Raw genomic sequence first — 17675 nt, 5'->3', positions numbered from 1 at the left:
CATCCTGGAGCATTACTTCTGATTTGCCCTGTAGTGAATATTGAGCAGAAAACAAAGATGGTCTCCTCGTCGGGGAATCGAACCCCGGTCTTCCGCGTGACAGGCGGAGATACTTGCCACTATACTAACGAGGACTGCTTCACTGCAAAACTCGGCCATTTCTCAAAAAAGATGGCGCTGTTCTGACTTTTAATACATTGTATTCTTCCTGTTTGGGGGATGATGACAAATCTTTTGCTGTACTGGCTTTCTTATCCAGTAAACTGGATTTTGAAAAGGACTGAGGACTTACATTGGCAACTTTGTGTTCGATCAATTTGCAATGGTTTCATATACGCTCAGAGTATCTGCAATTGGGATGAATGCTGAATCCAACTGGGCCTTAATAGCCTAAATGGCATGGGCTGAGCCAAGTCGTCCACTTGACCTTTATCGCAGGCAAAGTCCTCCAGCTTTGTCTTTGGGATCACAACGTATGACCTGGTCAGATGGGATATGTTGAAAAAAAAACTACAAAATGTGATACTTCTGCCAGGGGCTCTCAGCCCTTGTACTGGACTGCACGCTGGGTCCCTCTTGAGGACACTGCCTCATTTGTGGAACAGAACTTATCAAACTTAAGTTTCTTTCACATGGGGCTGCGAGTCCCTCTGGATCTGAAGAAAGCAAAGAACCATAGGCGATCATGATCTTCTGATCCACAACCAGTTCAGAATCTGTAATGCTGCTTTCATTTGGGAGGTTCTTTTCTTTGCTGGTGTCTCCTTTCAAACCCCTGGAATGAGCCTTGCCATCCCAAATTGTTCTCAATGTTGCCACCAGATCTGCAAAAACAATCACTGTGAAAAAAAGTCAAGTGTGATTTTCTTCATGGATCCTTGGAACAACACTATGAAACCCAGTATATCAAATGGAGACACAGAAGATGGGTACCAAGTAGTTGGACTAAAGCATCATCCCAAAAAGATGTTTCTGCCCAGTTTCGAGCTGGGGACCTTTCGCGTGTGAAGCGAACGTGATAACCACTACACTACAGAAACTGACATTTCACCTGGCACTTCTGCTTGACCCACAAATACATGTTGGCTCCCATTTGTTTTTCTCATTAGAGTAGCCATATCCAAATGTTAGCAATTTGTTACATAGAGTACTTTGTGAAAACTAAAGTATAGCTTACTGTCCCAAATCTCTCACAAAAAGAAGCAACAAGCTACATAGCATGCCTTGGAATTCTGTTCAGCAAGCATTTCAGAATCTCAAATGCTGCTTCCGTTTGGGAGGTTCCTCTCTCTGCTCGTGTTTCCTTTCAAACCTCTGTGATGAGCCTTGCATGATCTTGGTTTGAGCTTGAGTGTGACAGACAGAGCAGTGACATACTGAGAATAATGTAGAGTTGGCCATCCCTAGTTTTTCTCAAATTTGCCACCGCATCTGCAAAATCACACTCAATGACAGAAATGGCGAACGGAGTGGCTATGAGTCACAAAAAAAATTTGCAAGAACATTCTGACCTCACATTGTTGGAAAATAGTTGAGACATAGGAAGTTGTTTCTGCCCAGTTTCGAGCTGGGGACTTTTCGCGTGTAAAGCGAACGTGATAACCACTACACTACAGAAACAGACATAGCATGATCCCCCTTGGCCCGATACTGGACAATACACCATAACCACTGGGTCCCATAATTGTTTTTCTGAGAAGAGCCAAATCCAATTGATAAGAATTTGTTACAAGGAGTCCTTTGAGATTTCATAAGAGAGATTCAAAACTGGACTGAATTCAACTGGGCTCAATGTTACCTGTGACCAAGTGGCTCAACCACTGTTGAGGTACACGCCTTACGTGCAAGCAACCAGCAAATAACATCAGTTTAGACTCAATCTGATGGTGGGAATATGTGACCCATTCTCAAAGAGAACAGGCAGGTTGTGTGTTGTTGTTATCATCCGGTTACCACTGTATAGACATTAATAGTTGAAGGCAGTTGTTATGGGGGATGGGAGCAAAGCCTAACCTTGAGAGCTGCATCCTGGAGCATTACTTCTGATTTGCCCTGTAGTGAATATTGAGCAGAAAACAAAGATGGTCTCCTCGTCGGGGAATCGAACCCCGGTCTTCCGCGTGACAGGCGGAGATACTTGCCACTATACTAACGAGGACTGCTTCACTGCAAAACTCGGCCATTTCTCAAAAAAGATGGCGCTGTTCTGACTTTTAATACATTGTATTCTTCCTGTTTGGGGGATGATGACAAATCTTTTGCTGTACTGGCTTTCTTATCCAGTAAACTGGATTTTGAAAAGGACTGAGGACTTACATTGGCAACTTTGTGTTCGATCAATTTGCAATGGTTTCATATACGCTCAGAGTATCTGCAATTGGGATGAATGCTGAATCCAACTGGGCCTTAATAGCCTAAATGGCATGGGCTGAGCCAAGTCGTCCACTTGACCTTTATCGCAGGCAAAGTCCTCCAGCTTTGTCTTTGGGATCACAACGTATGACCTGGTCAGATGGGATATGTTGAAAAAAAAACTACAAAATGTGATACTTCTGCCAGGGGCTCTCAGCCCTTGTACTGGACTGCACGCTGGGTCCCTCTTGAGGACACTGCCTCATTTGTGGAACAGAACTTATCAAACTTAAGTTTCTTTCACATGGGGCTGCGAGTCCCTCTGGATCTGAAGAAAGCAAAGAACCATAGGCGATCATGATCTTCTGATCCACAACCAGTTCAGAATCTGTAATGCTGCTTTCATTTGGGAGGTTCTTTTCTTTGCTGGTGTCTCCTTTCAAACCCCTGGAATGAGCCTTGCCATCCCAAATTGTTCTCAATGTTGCCACCAGATCTGCAAAAACAATCACTGTGAAAAAAAGTCAAGTGTGATTTTCTTCATGGATCCTTGGAACAACACTATGAAACCCAGTATATCAAATGGAGACACAGAAGTTGGGTACCAAGTAGTTGGACTAAAGCATCATCCCAAAAAGATGTTTCTGCCCAGTTTCGAGCTGGGGACCTTTCGCGTGTGAAGCGAACGTGATAACCACTACACTACAGAAACTGACATTTCACCGGGCACTTCTGCTTGACCCACAAATACATGTTGGCTCCCATTTGTTTTTCTCATTAGAGTAGCCATATCCAAATGTTAGCAATTTGTTACATAGAGTACTTTGTGAAAACTAAAGTATAGCTTACTGTCCCAAATCTCTCACAAAAAGAAGCAACAAGCTACATAGCATGCCTTGGAATTCTGTTCAGCAAGCATTTCAGAATCTCAAATGCTGCTTCCGTTTGGGAGGTTCCTCTCTCTGCTCGTGTTTCCTTTCAAACCTCTGTGATGAGCCTTGCATGATCTTGGTTTGAGCTTGAGTGTGACAGACAGAGCAGTGACATACTGAGAATAATGTAGAGTTGGCCATCCCTAGTTTTTCTCAAATTTGCCACCGCATCTGCAAAATCACACTCAATGACAGAAATGGCGAACGGAGTGGCTATGAGTCACAAAAAAAATTTGCAAGAACATTCTGACCTCACATTGTTGGAAAATAGTTGAGACATAGGAAGTTGTTTCTGCCCAGTTTCGAGCTGGGGACTTTTCGCGTGTAAAGCGAACGTGATAACCACTACATTACAGAAACAGACATAGCATGATCCCCCTTGGCCCGATACTGGAAAATACACCATAACCACTGGGTCCCATAATTGTTTTTCTGAGAAGAGCCAAATCCAATTGATAAGAATTTGTTACAAGGAGTCCTTTGAGATTTCATAAGAGAGATTCAAAACTGGACTGAATTCAACTGGGCTCAATGTTACCTGTGACCAAGTGGCTCAACCACTGTTGAGGTACACGCCTTACGTGCAAGCAACCAGCAAATAACATCAGTTTAGACTCAATCTGATGGTGGGAATATGTGACCCATTCTCAAAGAGAACAGGCAGGTTGTGTGTTGTTGTTGTTATGAAGTTGTTGTCATCCGGTTACCACTGTATAGACATTAATAGTTGAAGGCAGTTGTTATGGGGGATGGGAGCAAAGCCTAACCTTGAGAGCTGCATCCTGGAGCATTACTTCTGATTTGCCCTGTAGTGAAGATTGAGCAGAAAACAAAGATGGACTCCTCGTCGGGGAATCGAACCCCGGTCTTCCGCGTGACAGGCGGAGATACTTGCCACTATACTAACGAGGACTGCTTCACTGCAAAACTCGGCCATTTCTCAAAAAAGGTGGCGCTGTTCTGACTTTTAGTACATTGTACTCTTCCTGTTTGGGGGATGATGACAAATCTTTTGCTGTACTGGCTTTCTTATCCAGTAAACTGGATTTTGAAAAGGACTGAGGACTTACATTGGCAACTTTGTGTTCGATCAATTTGCAATGGTTTCATATACGCTCAGAGTATCTGCAATTGGGATGAATGCTGAATCCAACTGGGCCTTAATAGCCTAAATGGCATGGGCTGAGCCAAGTCGTCCACTTGACCTTTATCGCAGGCAAAGTCCTCCAGCTTTGTCTTTGGGATCACAACGTATGACCTGGTCAGATGGGATATGTTGAAAAAAAAACTACAAAATGTGATACTTCTGCCAGGGGCTCTCAGCCCTTGTACTGGACTGCACGCTGGGTCCCTCTTGAGGACACTGCCTCATTTGTGGAACAGAACTTATCAAACTTAAGTTTCTTTCACATGGGGCTGCGAGTCCCTCTGGATCTGAAGAAAGCAAAGAACCATAGGCGATCATGATCTTCTGATCCACAACCAGTTCAGAATCTGTAATGCTGCTTTCATTTGGGAGGTTCTTTTCTTTGCTGGTGTCTCCTTTCAAACCCCTGGAATGAGCCTTGCCATCCCAAATTGTTCTCAATGTTGCCACCAGATCTGCAAAAACAATCACTGTGAAAAAAAGTCAAGTGTGATTTTCTTCATGGATCCTTGGAACAACACTATGAAACCCAGTATATCAAATGGAGACACAGAAGATGGGTACCAAGTAGTTGGACTAAAGCATCATCCCAAAAAGATGTTTCTGCCCAGTTTCGAGCTGGGGACCTTTCGCGTGTGAAGCGAACGTGATAACCACTACACTACAGAAACTGACATTTCACCTGGCACTTCTGCTTGACCCACAAATACATGTTGGCTCCCATTTGTTTTTCTCATTAGAGTAGCCATATCCAAATGTTAGCAATTTGTTACATAGAGTACTTTGTGAAAACTAAAGTATAGCTTACTGTCCCAAATCTCTCACAAAAAGAAGCAACAAGCTACATAGCATGCCTTGGAATTCTGTTCAGCAAGCATTTCAGAATCTCAAATGCTGCTTCCGTTTGGGAGGTTCCTCTCTCTGCTCGTGTTTCCTTTCAAACCTCTGTGATGAGCCTTGCATGATCTTGGTTTGAGCTTGAGTGTGACAGACAGAGCAGTGACATACTGAGAATAATGTAGAGTTGGCCATCCCTAGTTTTTCTCAAATTTGCCACCGCATCTGCAAAATCACACTCAATGACAGAAATGGCGAACGGAGTGGCTATGAGTCACAAAAAAAATTTGCAAGAACATTCTGACCTCACATTGTTGGAAAATAGTTGAGACATAGGAAGTTGTTTCTGCCCAGTTTCGAGCTGGGGACTTTTCGCGTGTAAAGCGAACGTGATAACCACTACACTACAGAAACAGACATAGCATGATCCCCCTTGGCCCGATACTGGACAATACACCATAACCACTGGGTCCCATAATTGTTTTTCTGAGAAGAGCCAAATCCAATTGATAAGAATTTGTTACAAGGAGTCCTTTGAGATTTCATAAGAGAGATTCAAAACTGGACTGAATTCAACTGGGCTCAATGTTACCTGTGACCAAGTGGCTCAACCACTGTTGAGGTACACGCCTTACGTGCAAGCAACCAGCAAATAACATCAGTTTAGACTCAATCTGATGGTGGGAATATGTGACCCATTCTCAAAGAGAACAGGCAGGTTGTGTGTTGTTGTTATCATCCGGTTACCACTGTATAGACATTAATAGTTGAAGGCAGTTGTTATGGGGGATGGGAGCAAAGCCTAACCTTGAGAGCTGCATCCTGGAGCATTACTTCTGATTTGCCCTGTAGTGAATATTGAGCAGAAAACAAAGATGGTCTCCTCGTCGGGGAATCGAACCCCGGTCTTCCGCGTGACAGGCGGAGATACTTGCCACTATACTAACGAGGACTGCTTCACTGCAAAACTCGGCCATTTCTCAAAAAAGATGGCGCTGTTCTGACTTTTAATACATTGTATTCTTCCTGTTTGGGGGATGATGACAAATCTTTTGCTGTACTGGCTTTCTTATCCAGTAAACTGGATTTTGAAAAGGACTGAGGACTTACATTGGCAACTTTGTGTTCGATCAATTTGCAATGGTTTCATATACGCTCAGAGTATCTGCAATTGGGATGAATGCTGAATCCAACTGGGCCTTAATAGCCTAAATGGCATGGGCTGAGCCAAGTCGTCCACTTGACCTTTATCGCAGGCAAAGTCCTCCAGCTTTGTCTTTGGGATCACAACGTATGACCTGGTCAGATGGGATATGTTGAAAAAAAAACTACAAAATGTGATACTTCTGCCAGGGGCTCTCAGCCCTTGTACTGGACTGCACGCTGGGTCCCTCTTGAGGACACTGCCTCATTTGTGGAACAGAACTTATCAAACTTAAGTTTCTTTCACATGGGGCTGCGAGTCCCTCTGGATCTGAAGAAAGCAAAGAACCATAGGCGATCATGATCTTCTGATCCACAACCAGTTCAGAATCTGTAATGCTGCTTTCATTTGGGAGGTTCTTTTCTTTGCTGGTGTCTCCTTTCAAACCCCTGGAATGAGCCTTGCCATCCCAAATTGTTCTCAATGTTGCCACCAGATCTGCAAAAACAATCACTGTGAAAAAAAGTCAAGTGTGATTTTCTTCATGGATCCTTGGAACAACACTATGAAACCCAGTATATCAAATGGAGACACAGAAGATGGGTACCAAGTAGTTGGACTAAAGCATCATCCCAAAAAGATGTTTCTGCCCAGTTTCGAGCTGGGGACCTTTCGCGTGTGAAGCGAACGTGATAACCACTACACTACAGAAACTGACATTTCACCTGGCACTTCTGCTTGACCCACAAATACATGTTGGCTCCCATTTGTTTTTCTCATTAGAGTAGCCATATCCAAATGTTAGCAATTTGTTACATAGAGTACTTTGTGAAAACTAAAGTATAGCTTACTGTCCCAAATCTCTCACAAAAAGAAGCAACAAGCTACATAGCATGCCTTGGAATTCTGTTCAGCAAGCATTTCAGAATCTCAAATGCTGCTTCCGTTTGGGAGGTTCCTCTCTCTGCTCGTGTTTCCTTTCAAACCTCTGTGATGAGCCTTGCATGATCTTGGTTTGAGCTTGAGTGTGACAGACAGAGCAGTGACATACTGAGAATAATGTAGAGTTGGCCATCCCTAGTTTTTCTCAAATTTGCCACCGCATCTGCAAAATCACACTCAATGACAGAAATGGCGAACGGAGTGGCTATGAGTCACAAAAAAAATTTGCAAGAACATTCTGACCTCACATTGTTGGAAAATAGTTGAGACATAGGAAGTTGTTTCTGCCCAGTTTCGAGCTGGGGACTTTTCGCGTGTAAAGCGAACGTGATAACCACTACACTACAGAAACAGACATAGCATGATCCCCCTTGGCCCGATACTGGACAATACACCATAACCACTGGGTCCCATAATTGTTTTTCTGAGAAGAGCCAAATCCAATTGATAAGAATTTGTTACAAGGAGTCCTTTGAGATTTCATAAGAGAGATTCAAAACTGGACTGAATTCAACTGGGCTCAATGTTACCTGTGACCAAGTGGCTCAACCACTGTTGAGGTACACGCCTTACGTGCAAGCAACCAGCAAATAACATCAGTTTAGACTCAATCTGATGGTGGGAATATGTGACCCATTCTCAAAGAGAACAGGCAGGTTGTGTGTTGTTGTTATCATCCGGTTACCACTGTATAGACATTAATAGTTGAAGGCAGTTGTTATGGGGGATGGGAGCAAAGCCTAACCTTGAGAGCTGCATCCTGGAGCATTACTTCTGATTTGCCCTGTAGTGAATATTGAGCAGAAAACAAAGATGGTCTCCTCGTCGGGGAATCGAACCCCGGTCTTCCGCGTGACAGGCGGAGATACTTGCCACTATACTAACGAGGACTGCTTCACTGCAAAACTCGGCCATTTCTCAAAAAAGATGGCGCTGTTCTGACTTTTAATACATTGTATTCTTCCTGTTTGGGGGATGATGACAAATCTTTTGCTGTACTGGCTTTCTTATCCAGTAAACTGGATTTTGAAAAGGACTGAGGACTTACATTGGCAACTTTGTGTTCGATCAATTTGCAATGGTTTCATATACGCTCAGAGTATCTGCAATTGGGATGAATGCTGAATCCAACTGGGCCTTAATAGCCTAAATGGCATGGGCTGAGCCAAGTCGTCCACTTGACCTTTATCGCAGGCAAAGTCCTCCAGCTTTGTCTTTGGGATCACAACGTATGACCTGGTCAGATGGGATATGTTGAAAAAAAAACTACAAAATGTGATACTTCTGCCAGGGGCTCTCAGCCCTTGTACTGGACTGCACGCTGGGTCCCTCTTGAGGACACTGCCTCATTTGTGGAACAGAACTTATCAAACTTAAGTTTCTTTCACATGGGGCTGCGAGTCCCTCTGGATCTGAAGAAAGCAAAGAACCATAGGCGATCATGATCTTCTGATCCACAACCAGTTCAGAATCTGTAATGCTGCTTTCATTTGGGAGGTTCTTTTCTTTGCTGGTGTCTCCTTTCAAACCCCTGGAATGAGCCTTGCCATCCCAAATTGTTCTCAATGTTGCCACCAGATCTGCAAAAACAATCACTGTGAAAAAAAGTCAAGTGTGATTTTCTTCATGGATCCTTGGAACAACACTATGAAACCCAGTATATCAAATGGAGACACAGAAGTTGGGTACCAAGTAGTTGGACTAAAGCATCATCCCAAAAAGATGTTTCTGCCCAGTTTCGAGCTGGGGACCTTTCGCGTGTGAAGCGAACGTGATAACCACTACACTACAGAAACTGACATTTCACCGGGCACTTCTGCTTGACCCACAAATACATGTTGGCTCCCATTTGTTTTTCTCATTAGAGTAGCCATATCCAAATGTTAGCAATTTGTTACATAGAGTACTTTGTGAAAACTAAAGTATAGCTTACTGTCCCAAATCTCTCACAAAAAGAAGCAACAAGCTACATAGCATGCCTTGGAATTCTGTTCAGCAAGCATTTCAGAATCTCAAATGCTGCTTCCGTTTGGGAGGTTCCTCTCTCTGCTCGTGTTTCCTTTCAAACCTCTGTGATGAGCCTTGCATGATCTTGGTTTGAGCTTGAGTGTGACAGACAGAGCAGTGACATACTGAGAATAATGTAGAGTTGGCCATCCCTAGTTTTTCTCAAATTTGCCACCGCATCTGCAAAATCACACTCAATGACAGAAATGGCGAACGGAGTGGCTATGAGTCACAAAAAAAATTTGCAAGAACATTCTGACCTCACATTGTTGGAAAATAGTTGAGACATAGGAAGTTGTTTCTGCCCAGTTTCGAGCTGGGGACTTTTCGCGTGTAAAGCGAACGTGATAACCACTACATTACAGAAACAGACATAGCATGATCCCCCTTGGCCCGATACTGGAAAATACACCATAACCACTGGGTCCCATAATTGTTTTTCTGAGAAGAGCCAAATCCAATTGATAAGAATTTGTTACAAGGAGTCCTTTGAGATTTCATAAGAGAGATTCAAAACTGGACTGAATTCAACTGGGCTCAATGTTACCTGTGACCAAGTGGCTCAACCACTGTTGAGGTACACGCCTTACGTGCAAGCAACCAGCAAATAACATCAGTTTAGACTCAATCTGATGGTGGGAATATGTGACCCATTCTCAAAGAGAACAGGCAGGTTGTGTGTTGTTGTTGTTATGAAGTTGTTGTCATCCGGTTACCACTGTATAGACATTAATAGTTGAAGGCAGTTGTTATGGGGGATGGGAGCAAAGCCTAACCTTGAGAGCTGCATCCTGGAGCATTACTTCTGATTTGCCCTGTAGTGAAGATTGAGCAGAAAACAAAGATGGACTCCTCGTCGGGGAATCGAACCCCGGTCTTCTGCGTGACAGGCGGAGATACTTGCCACTATACTAACGAGGACTGCTTCACTGCAAAACTCGGCCATTTCTCAAAAAAGGTGGCGCTGTTCTGACTTTTAGTACATTGTACTCTTCCTGTTTGGGGGATGATGACAAATCTTTTGCTGTACTGGCTTTCTTATCCAGTAAACTGGATTTTGAAAAGGACTGAGGACTTACATTGGCAACTTTGTGTTCGATCAATTTGCAATGGTTTCATATACGCTCAGAGTATCTGCAATTGGGATGAATGCTGAATCCAACTGGGCCTTAATAGCCTAAATGGCATGGGCTGAGCCAAGTCGTCCACTTGACCTTTATCGCAGGCAAAGTCCTCCAGCTTTGTCTTTGGGATCACAACGTATGACCTGGTCAGATGGGATATGTTGAAAAAAAAACTACAAAATGTGATACTTCTGCCAGGGGCTCTCAGCCCTTGTACTGGACTGCACGCTGGGTCCCTCTTGAGGACACTGCCTCATTTGTGGAACAGAACTTATCAAACTTAAGTTTCTTTCACATGGGGCTGCGAGTCCCTCTGGATCTGAAGAAAGCAAAGAACCATAGGCGATCATGATCTTCTGATCCACAACCAGTTCAGAATCTGTAATGCTGCTTTCATTTGGGAGGTTCTTTTCTTTGCTGGTGTCTCCTTTCAAACCCCTGGAATGAGCCTTGCCATCCCAAATTGTTCTCAATGTTGCCACCAGATCTGCAAAAACAATCACTGTGAAAAAAAGTCAAGTGTGATTTTCTTCATGGATCCTTGGAACAACACTATGAAACCCAGTATATCAAATGGAGACACAGAAGATGGGTACCAAGTAGTTGGACTAAAGCATCATCCCAAAAAGATGTTTCTGCCCAGTTTCGAGCTGGGGACCTTTCGCGTGTGAAGCGAACGTGATAACCACTACACTACAGAAACTGACATTTCACCTGGCACTTCTGCTTGACCCACAAATACATGTTGGCTCCCATTTGTTTTTCTCATTAGAGTAGCCATATCCAAATGTTAGCAATTTGTTACATAGAGTACTTTGTGAAAACTAAAGTATAGCTTACTGTCCCAAATCTCTCACAAAAAGAAGCAACAAGCTACATAGCATGCCTTGGAATTCTGTTCAGCAAGCATTTCAGAATCTCAAATGCTGCTTCCGTTTGGGAGGTTCCTCTCTCTGCTCGTGTTTCCTTTCAAACCTCTGTGATGAGCCTTGCATGATCTTGGTTTGAGCTTGAGTGTGACAGACAGAGCAGTGACATACTGAGAATAATGTAGAGTTGGCCATCCCTAGTTTTTCTCAAATTTGCCACCGCATCTGCAAAATCACACTCAATGACAGAAATGGCGAACGGAGTGGCTATGAGTCACAAAAAAAATTTGCAAGAACATTCTGACCTCACATTGTTGGAAAATAGTTGAGACATAGGAAGTTGTTTCTGCCCAGTTTCGAGCTGGGGACTTTTCGCGTGTAAAGCGAACGTGATAACCACTACACTACAGAAACAGACATAGCATGATCCCCCTTGGCCCGATACTGGACAATACACCATAACCACTGGGTCCCATAATTGTTTTTCTGAGAAGAGCCAAATCCAATTGATAAGAATTTGTTACAAGGAGTCCTTTGAGATTTCATAAGAGAGATTCAAAACTGGACTGAATTCAACTGGGCTCAATGTTACCTGTGACCAAGTGGCTCAACCACTGTTGAGGTACACGCCTTACGTGCAAGCAACCAGCAAATAACATCAGTTTAGACTCAATCTGATGGTGGGAATATGTGACCCATTCTCAAAGAGAACAGGCAGGTTGTGTGTTGTTGTTATCATCCGGTTACCACTGTATAGACATTAATAGTTGAAGGCAGTTGTTATGGGGGATGGGAGCAAAGCCTAACCTTGAGAGCTGCATCCTGGAGCATTACTTCTGATTTGCCCTGTAGTGAATATTGAGCAGAAAACAAAGATGGTCTCCTCGTCGGGGAATCGAACCCCGGTCTTCCGCGTGACAGGCGGAGATACTTGCCACTATACTAACGAGGACTGCTTCACTGCAAAACTCGGCCATTTCTCAAAAAAGATGGCGCTGTTCTGACTTTTAATACATTGTATTCTTCCTGTTTGGGGGATGATGACAAATCTTTTGCTGTACTGGCTTTCTTATCCAGTAAACTGGATTTTGAAAAGGACTGAGGACTTACATTGGCAACTTTGTGTTCGATCAATTTGCAATGGTTTCATATACGCTCAGAGTATCTGCAATTGGGATGAATGCTGAATCCAACTGGGCCTTAATAGCCTAAATGGCATGGGCTGAGCCAAGTCGTCCACTTGACCTTTATCGCAGGCAAAGTCCTCCAGCTTTGTCTTTGGGATCACAACGTATGACCTGGTCAGATGGGATATGTTGAAAAAAAAACTACAAAATGTGATACTTCTGCCAGGGGCTCTCAGCCCTTGTACTGGACTGCACGCTGGGTCCCTCTTGAGGACACTGCCTCATTTGTGGAACAGAACTTATCAAACTTAAGTTTCTTTCACATGGGGCTGCGAGTCCCTCTGGATCTGAAGAAAGCAAAGAACCATAGGCGATCATGATCTTCTGATCCACAACCAGTTCAGAATCTGTAATGCTGCTTTCATTTGGGAGGTTCTTTTCTTTGCTGGTGTCTCCTTTCAAACCCCTGGAATGAGCCTTGCCATCCCAAATTGTTCTCAATGTTGCCACCAGATCTGCAAAAACAATCACTGTGAAAAAAAGTCAAGTGTGATTTTCTTCATGGATCCTTGGAACAACACTCTATGAAACCAAGTATATCAAATGGAGACACAGAAGTTGGGTACCAAGTAGTTGGACTAAAGCATCATCCCAAAAAGATGTTTCTGCCCAGTTTCGAGCTGGGGACCTTTCGCGTGTGAAGCGAACGTGATAACCACTACACTACAGAAACTGACATTTCACCTGGCACTTCTGCTTGACCCACAAATACATGTTGGCTCCCATTTGTTTTTCTCATTAGAGTAGCCATATCCAAATGTTAGCAATTTGTTACATAGAGTACTTTGTGAAAACTAAAGTATAGCTTACTGTCCCAAATCTCTCACAAAAAGAAGCAACAAGCTACATAGCATGCCTTGGAATTCTGTTCAGCAAGCATTTCAGAATCTCAAATGCTGCTTCCGTTTGGGAGGTTCCTCTCTCTGCTCGTGTTTCCTTTCAAACCTCTGTGATGAGCCTTGCATGATCTTGGTTTGAGCTTGAGTGTGACTGACAGAGCAGTGACATACTGAGAATAATGTAGAGTTGGCCATCCCTAGTTTTTCTCAAATTTGCCACCGCATCTGCAAAATCACACTCAATGACAGAAATGGCGAACGGAGTGGCTATGAGTCACAAAAAAAATTTGTAAGAACATTTTGACCTCACATTGTTGGAAAATAGTTGAGACATAGGAAGTTGTTTCTGCCCAGTTTCGAGCTGGGGACTTTTCGCGTGTAAAGCGAACGTGATAACCACTACACTACAGAAACAGACATAGCATGATCCCCCTTGGCCCGACACTGGAAAATACACCATAACCACTGGGTCCCATAATTGTTTTTCTGAGAAGAGCCAAATCCAATTGATAAGAATTTGTTACAAGGAGTTCTTTGAGATTTCATAAGAGAGATTCAAAACTGGACTGAATCCAACTGGGCTCAATGTTACCTGTGACCAAGTGGCTCAACCACTGTTGAGGTACACGCCTTACGTGCAAGCAACCAGCAAATAACATCAGTTTAGACTCAATCTGATGGTGGGAATATGTGACCCATTCTCAAAGAGAACAGGCAGGTTGTGTGTTGTTGTTATGAAGTTGTTGTCATCCGGTTACCACTGTATAGACATTAATAGTTGAAGGCAGTTGTTATGGGGGATGGGAGCAAAGCCTAACCTTGAGAGCTGCATCCTGGAGCATTACTTCTGATTTGCCCTGTAGTGAAGATTGAGCAGAAAACAAAGATGGACTCCTCGTCGGGGAATCGAACCCCGGTCTTCCGCGTGACAGGCGGAGATACTTGCCACTATACTAACGAGGACTGCTTCACTGCAAAACTCGGCCATTTCTCAAAAAAGGTGGCGCTGTTCTGACTTTTAGTACATTGTACTCTTCCTGTTTGGGGGATGATGACAAATCTTTTGCTGTACTGGCTTTCTTATCCAGTAAACTGGATTTTGAAAAGGACTGAGGACTTACATTGGCAACTTTGTGTTCGATCAATTTGCAATGGTTTCATATACGCTCAGAGTATCTGCAATTGGGATGAATGCTGAATCCAACTGGGCCTTAATAGCCTAAATGGCATGGGCTGAGCCAAGTCGTCCACTTGACCTTTATCGCAGGCAAAGTCCTCCAGCTTTGTCTTTGGGATCACAACGTATGACCTGGTCAGATGGGATATGTTGAAAAAAAAACTACAAAATGTGATACTTCTGCCAGGGGCTCTCAGCCCTTGTACTGGACTGCACGCTGGGTCCCTCTTGAGGACACTGCCTCATTTGTGGAACAGAACTTATCAAACTTAAGTTTCTTTCACATGGGGCTGCGAGTCCCTCTGGATCTGAAGAAAGCAAAGAACCATAGGCGATCATGATCTTCTGATCCACAACCAGTTCAGAATCTGTAATGCTGCTTTCATTTGGGAGGTTCTTTTCTTTGCTGGTGTCTCCTTTCAAACCCCTGGAATGAGCCTTGCCATCCCAAATTGTTCTCAATGTTGCCACCAGATCTGCAAAAACAATCACTGTGAAAAAAAGTCAAGTGTGATTTTCTTCATGGATCCTTGGAACAACACTATGAAACCCAGTATATCAAATGGAGACACAGAAGTTGGGTACCAAGTAGTTGGACTAAAGCATCATCCCAAAAAGATGTTTCTGCCCAGTTTCGAGCTGGGGACCTTTCGCGTGTGAAGCGAACGTGATAACCACTACACTACAGAAACTGACATTTCACCTGGCACTTCTGCTTGACCCACAAATACATGTTGGCTCCCATTTGTTTTTCTCATTAGAGTAGCCATATCCAAATGTTAGCAATTTGTTACATAGAGTACTTTGTGAAAACTAAAGTATAGCTTACAGTCCCAAATCTCTCACAAAAAGAAGCAACAAGCTACATAGCATGCCTTGGAATTCTGTTCAGCAAGCATTTCAGAATCTCAAATGCTGCTTCCGTTTGGGAGGTTCCTCTCTCTGCTCGTGTTTCCTTTCAAACCTCTGTGATGAGCCTTGCATGATCTTGGTTTGAGCTTGAGTGTGACAGACAGAGCAGTGACATACTGAGAATAATGTAGAGTTGGCCATCCCTAGTTTTTCTCAAATTTGCCAACGCATCTGCAAAATCACACTCAATGACAGAAATGGCGAACGGAGTGGCTATGAGTCACAAAAAAAATTTGTAAGAACATTTTGACCTCACATTGTTGGAAAATAGTTGAGACATAGGAAGTTGTTTCTGCCCAGTTTCGAGCTGGGGACTTTTCGCGTGTAAAGCGAACGTGATAACCACTACACTACAGAAACAGACATAGCATGATCCCCCTTGGCCCGACACTGGAAAATACACCATAACCACTGGGTCCCATAATTGTTTTTCTGAGAAGAGCCAAATCCAATTGATAAGAATTTGTTACAAGGAGTTCTTTGAGATTTCATAAGAGAGATTCAAAACTGGACTGAATCCAACTGGGCTCAATTATACCTGTGACCAAGTGGCTCAACCACTGTTGAGGTACACGCCTTACGTGCAAGCAACCAGCAAATAACATCAGTTTATACTCAATCTGATGGTGGGAATATGTGACCCATTCTCAAAGAGAACAGGCAGGTTGTGTGTTGTTGTTATCATCCGGTTACCACTGTATAGACATTAATAGTTGAAGGCAGTTGTTATGGGGGATGGGAGCAAAGCCTAACCTTGAGAGCTGCATCCTGGAGCATTACTTCTGATTTGCCCTGTAGTGAATATTGAGCAGAAAACAAAGATGGTCTCCTCGTCGGGGAATCGAACCCCGGTCTTCCGCGTGACAGGCGGAGATACTTGCCACTATACTAACGAGGACTGCTTCACTGCAAAACTCGGCCATTTCTCAAAAAAGATGGCGCTGTTCTGACTTTTAATACATTGTATTCTTCCTGTTTGGGGGATGATGACAAATCTTTTGCTGTACTGGCTTTCTTATCCAGTAAACTGGATTTTGAAAAGGACTGAGGACTTACATTGGCAACTTTGTGTTCGATCAATTTGCAATGGTTTCATATACGCTCAGAGTATCTGCAATTGGGATGAATGCTGAATCCAACTGGGCCTTAATAGCCTAAATGGCATGGGCTGAGCCAAGTCGTCCACTTGACCTTTATCGCAGGCAAAGTCCTCCAGCTTTGTCTTTGGGATCACAACGTATGACCTGGTCAGATGGGATATGTTGAAAAAAAAACTACAAAATGTGATACTTCTGCCAGGGGCTCTCAGCCCTTGTACTGGACTGCACGCTGGGTCCCTCTTGAGGACACTGCCTCATTTGTGGAACAGAACTTATCAAACTTAAGTTTCTTTCACATGGGGCTGCGAGTCCCTCTGGATCTGAAGAAAGCAAAGAACCATAGGCGATCATGATCTTCTGATCCACAACCAGTTCAGAATCTGTAATGCTGCTTTCATTTGGGAGGTTCTTTTCTTTGCTGGTGTCTCCTTTCAAACCCCTGGAATGAGCCTTGCCATCCCAAATTGTTCTCAATGTTGCCACCAGATCTGCAAAAACAATCACTGTGAAAAAAAGTCAAGTGTGATTTTCTTCATGGATCCTTGGAACAACACTATGAAACCCAGTATATCAAATGGAGACACAGAAGATGGGTACCAAGTAGTTGGACTAAAGCATCATCCCAAAAAGATGTTTCTGCCCAGTTTCGAGCTGGGGACCTTTCGCGTGTGAAGCGAACGTGATAACCACTACACTACAGAAACTGACATTTCACCTGGCACTTCTGCTTGACCCACAAATACATGTTGGCTCCCATTTGTTTTTCTCATTAGAGTAGCCATATCCAAATGTTAGCAATTTGTTACATAGAGTACTTTGTGAAAACTAAAGTATAGCTTACTGTCCCAAATCTCTCACAAAAAGAAGCAACAAGCTACATAGCATGCCTTGGAATTCTGTTCAGCAAGCATTTCAGAATCTCAAATGCTGCTTCCGTTTGGGAGGTTCCTCTCTCTGCTCGTGTTTCCTTTCAAACCTCTGTGATGAGCCTTGCATGATCTTGGTTTGAGCTTGAGTGTGACAGACAGAGCAGTGACATACTGAGAATAATGTAGAGTTGGCCATCCCTAGTTTTTCTCAAATTTGCCACCGCATCTGCAAAATCA

General features: G+C 43.5%; 24 non-coding genes across 24 annotated transcripts; all 24 read right to left on the bottom strand.

The window, feature by feature from the left end:
- Nucleotides 1-62: 62 nt before the first annotated feature.
- trnad-guc (transfer RNA aspartic acid (anticodon GUC)) lies at nucleotides 63-134 on the bottom strand. Its single transcript has one exon. It is a non-coding gene; the product is annotated as a tRNA-Asp (tRNA).
- Nucleotides 135-967: 833 nt separating this feature from the next.
- trnav-cac (transfer RNA valine (anticodon CAC)) lies at nucleotides 968-1040 on the bottom strand. Its single transcript has one exon. It is a non-coding gene; the product is annotated as a tRNA-Val (tRNA).
- A 507-nt stretch (nucleotides 1041-1547) lies between these two features.
- trnav-uac (transfer RNA valine (anticodon UAC)) lies at nucleotides 1548-1620 on the bottom strand. The gene has a single exon. It is a non-coding gene; the product is annotated as a tRNA-Val (tRNA).
- A 466-nt stretch (nucleotides 1621-2086) lies between these two features.
- On the bottom strand, nucleotides 2087-2158 carry trnad-guc (transfer RNA aspartic acid (anticodon GUC)). The gene has a single exon. It is a non-coding gene; the product is annotated as a tRNA-Asp (tRNA).
- An 833-nt stretch (nucleotides 2159-2991) lies between these two features.
- trnav-cac (transfer RNA valine (anticodon CAC)) lies at nucleotides 2992-3064 on the bottom strand. The gene has a single exon. It is a non-coding gene; the product is annotated as a tRNA-Val (tRNA).
- Nucleotides 3065-4124: 1060 nt separating this feature from the next.
- On the bottom strand, nucleotides 4125-4196 carry trnad-guc (transfer RNA aspartic acid (anticodon GUC)). Its single transcript has one exon. It is a non-coding gene; the product is annotated as a tRNA-Asp (tRNA).
- Nucleotides 4197-5029: 833 nt separating this feature from the next.
- trnav-cac (transfer RNA valine (anticodon CAC)) lies at nucleotides 5030-5102 on the bottom strand. Its single transcript has one exon. It is a non-coding gene; the product is annotated as a tRNA-Val (tRNA).
- Nucleotides 5103-5609: 507 nt separating this feature from the next.
- trnav-uac (transfer RNA valine (anticodon UAC)) lies at nucleotides 5610-5682 on the bottom strand. Its single transcript has one exon. It is a non-coding gene; the product is annotated as a tRNA-Val (tRNA).
- A 466-nt stretch (nucleotides 5683-6148) lies between these two features.
- trnad-guc (transfer RNA aspartic acid (anticodon GUC)) lies at nucleotides 6149-6220 on the bottom strand. The gene has a single exon. It is a non-coding gene; the product is annotated as a tRNA-Asp (tRNA).
- An 833-nt stretch (nucleotides 6221-7053) lies between these two features.
- On the bottom strand, nucleotides 7054-7126 carry trnav-cac (transfer RNA valine (anticodon CAC)). Its single transcript has one exon. It is a non-coding gene; the product is annotated as a tRNA-Val (tRNA).
- A 507-nt stretch (nucleotides 7127-7633) lies between these two features.
- On the bottom strand, nucleotides 7634-7706 carry trnav-uac (transfer RNA valine (anticodon UAC)). The gene has a single exon. It is a non-coding gene; the product is annotated as a tRNA-Val (tRNA).
- Nucleotides 7707-8172: 466 nt separating this feature from the next.
- trnad-guc (transfer RNA aspartic acid (anticodon GUC)) lies at nucleotides 8173-8244 on the bottom strand. Its single transcript has one exon. It is a non-coding gene; the product is annotated as a tRNA-Asp (tRNA).
- Nucleotides 8245-9077: 833 nt separating this feature from the next.
- Nucleotides 9078-9150, bottom strand: trnav-cac (transfer RNA valine (anticodon CAC)). The gene has a single exon. It is a non-coding gene; the product is annotated as a tRNA-Val (tRNA).
- Nucleotides 9151-10210: 1060 nt separating this feature from the next.
- trnad-guc (transfer RNA aspartic acid (anticodon GUC)) lies at nucleotides 10211-10282 on the bottom strand. The gene has a single exon. It is a non-coding gene; the product is annotated as a tRNA-Asp (tRNA).
- Nucleotides 10283-11115: 833 nt separating this feature from the next.
- Nucleotides 11116-11188, bottom strand: trnav-cac (transfer RNA valine (anticodon CAC)). The gene has a single exon. It is a non-coding gene; the product is annotated as a tRNA-Val (tRNA).
- Nucleotides 11189-11695: 507 nt separating this feature from the next.
- Nucleotides 11696-11768, bottom strand: trnav-uac (transfer RNA valine (anticodon UAC)). The gene has a single exon. It is a non-coding gene; the product is annotated as a tRNA-Val (tRNA).
- A 466-nt stretch (nucleotides 11769-12234) lies between these two features.
- On the bottom strand, nucleotides 12235-12306 carry trnad-guc (transfer RNA aspartic acid (anticodon GUC)). Its single transcript has one exon. It is a non-coding gene; the product is annotated as a tRNA-Asp (tRNA).
- Nucleotides 12307-13141: 835 nt separating this feature from the next.
- trnav-cac (transfer RNA valine (anticodon CAC)) lies at nucleotides 13142-13214 on the bottom strand. Its single transcript has one exon. It is a non-coding gene; the product is annotated as a tRNA-Val (tRNA).
- A 507-nt stretch (nucleotides 13215-13721) lies between these two features.
- trnav-uac (transfer RNA valine (anticodon UAC)) lies at nucleotides 13722-13794 on the bottom strand. The gene has a single exon. It is a non-coding gene; the product is annotated as a tRNA-Val (tRNA).
- A 477-nt stretch (nucleotides 13795-14271) lies between these two features.
- trnad-guc (transfer RNA aspartic acid (anticodon GUC)) lies at nucleotides 14272-14343 on the bottom strand. The gene has a single exon. It is a non-coding gene; the product is annotated as a tRNA-Asp (tRNA).
- An 833-nt stretch (nucleotides 14344-15176) lies between these two features.
- On the bottom strand, nucleotides 15177-15249 carry trnav-cac (transfer RNA valine (anticodon CAC)). The gene has a single exon. It is a non-coding gene; the product is annotated as a tRNA-Val (tRNA).
- Nucleotides 15250-15756: 507 nt separating this feature from the next.
- Nucleotides 15757-15829, bottom strand: trnav-uac (transfer RNA valine (anticodon UAC)). The gene has a single exon. It is a non-coding gene; the product is annotated as a tRNA-Val (tRNA).
- Nucleotides 15830-16295: 466 nt separating this feature from the next.
- On the bottom strand, nucleotides 16296-16367 carry trnad-guc (transfer RNA aspartic acid (anticodon GUC)). Its single transcript has one exon. It is a non-coding gene; the product is annotated as a tRNA-Asp (tRNA).
- An 833-nt stretch (nucleotides 16368-17200) lies between these two features.
- trnav-cac (transfer RNA valine (anticodon CAC)) lies at nucleotides 17201-17273 on the bottom strand. The gene has a single exon. It is a non-coding gene; the product is annotated as a tRNA-Val (tRNA).
- Nucleotides 17274-17675: the final 402 nt, after the last annotated feature.

This window comes from Pleuronectes platessa, chromosome 2 (genome assembly GCF_947347685.1).
Source record: "Pleuronectes platessa chromosome 2, fPlePla1.1, whole genome shotgun sequence".
NCBI classification, from domain to species: Eukaryota; Metazoa; Chordata; class Actinopteri; order Pleuronectiformes; family Pleuronectidae; genus Pleuronectes; species Pleuronectes platessa.
This window is presented reverse-complemented; position numbering and strand designations above follow the sequence as displayed.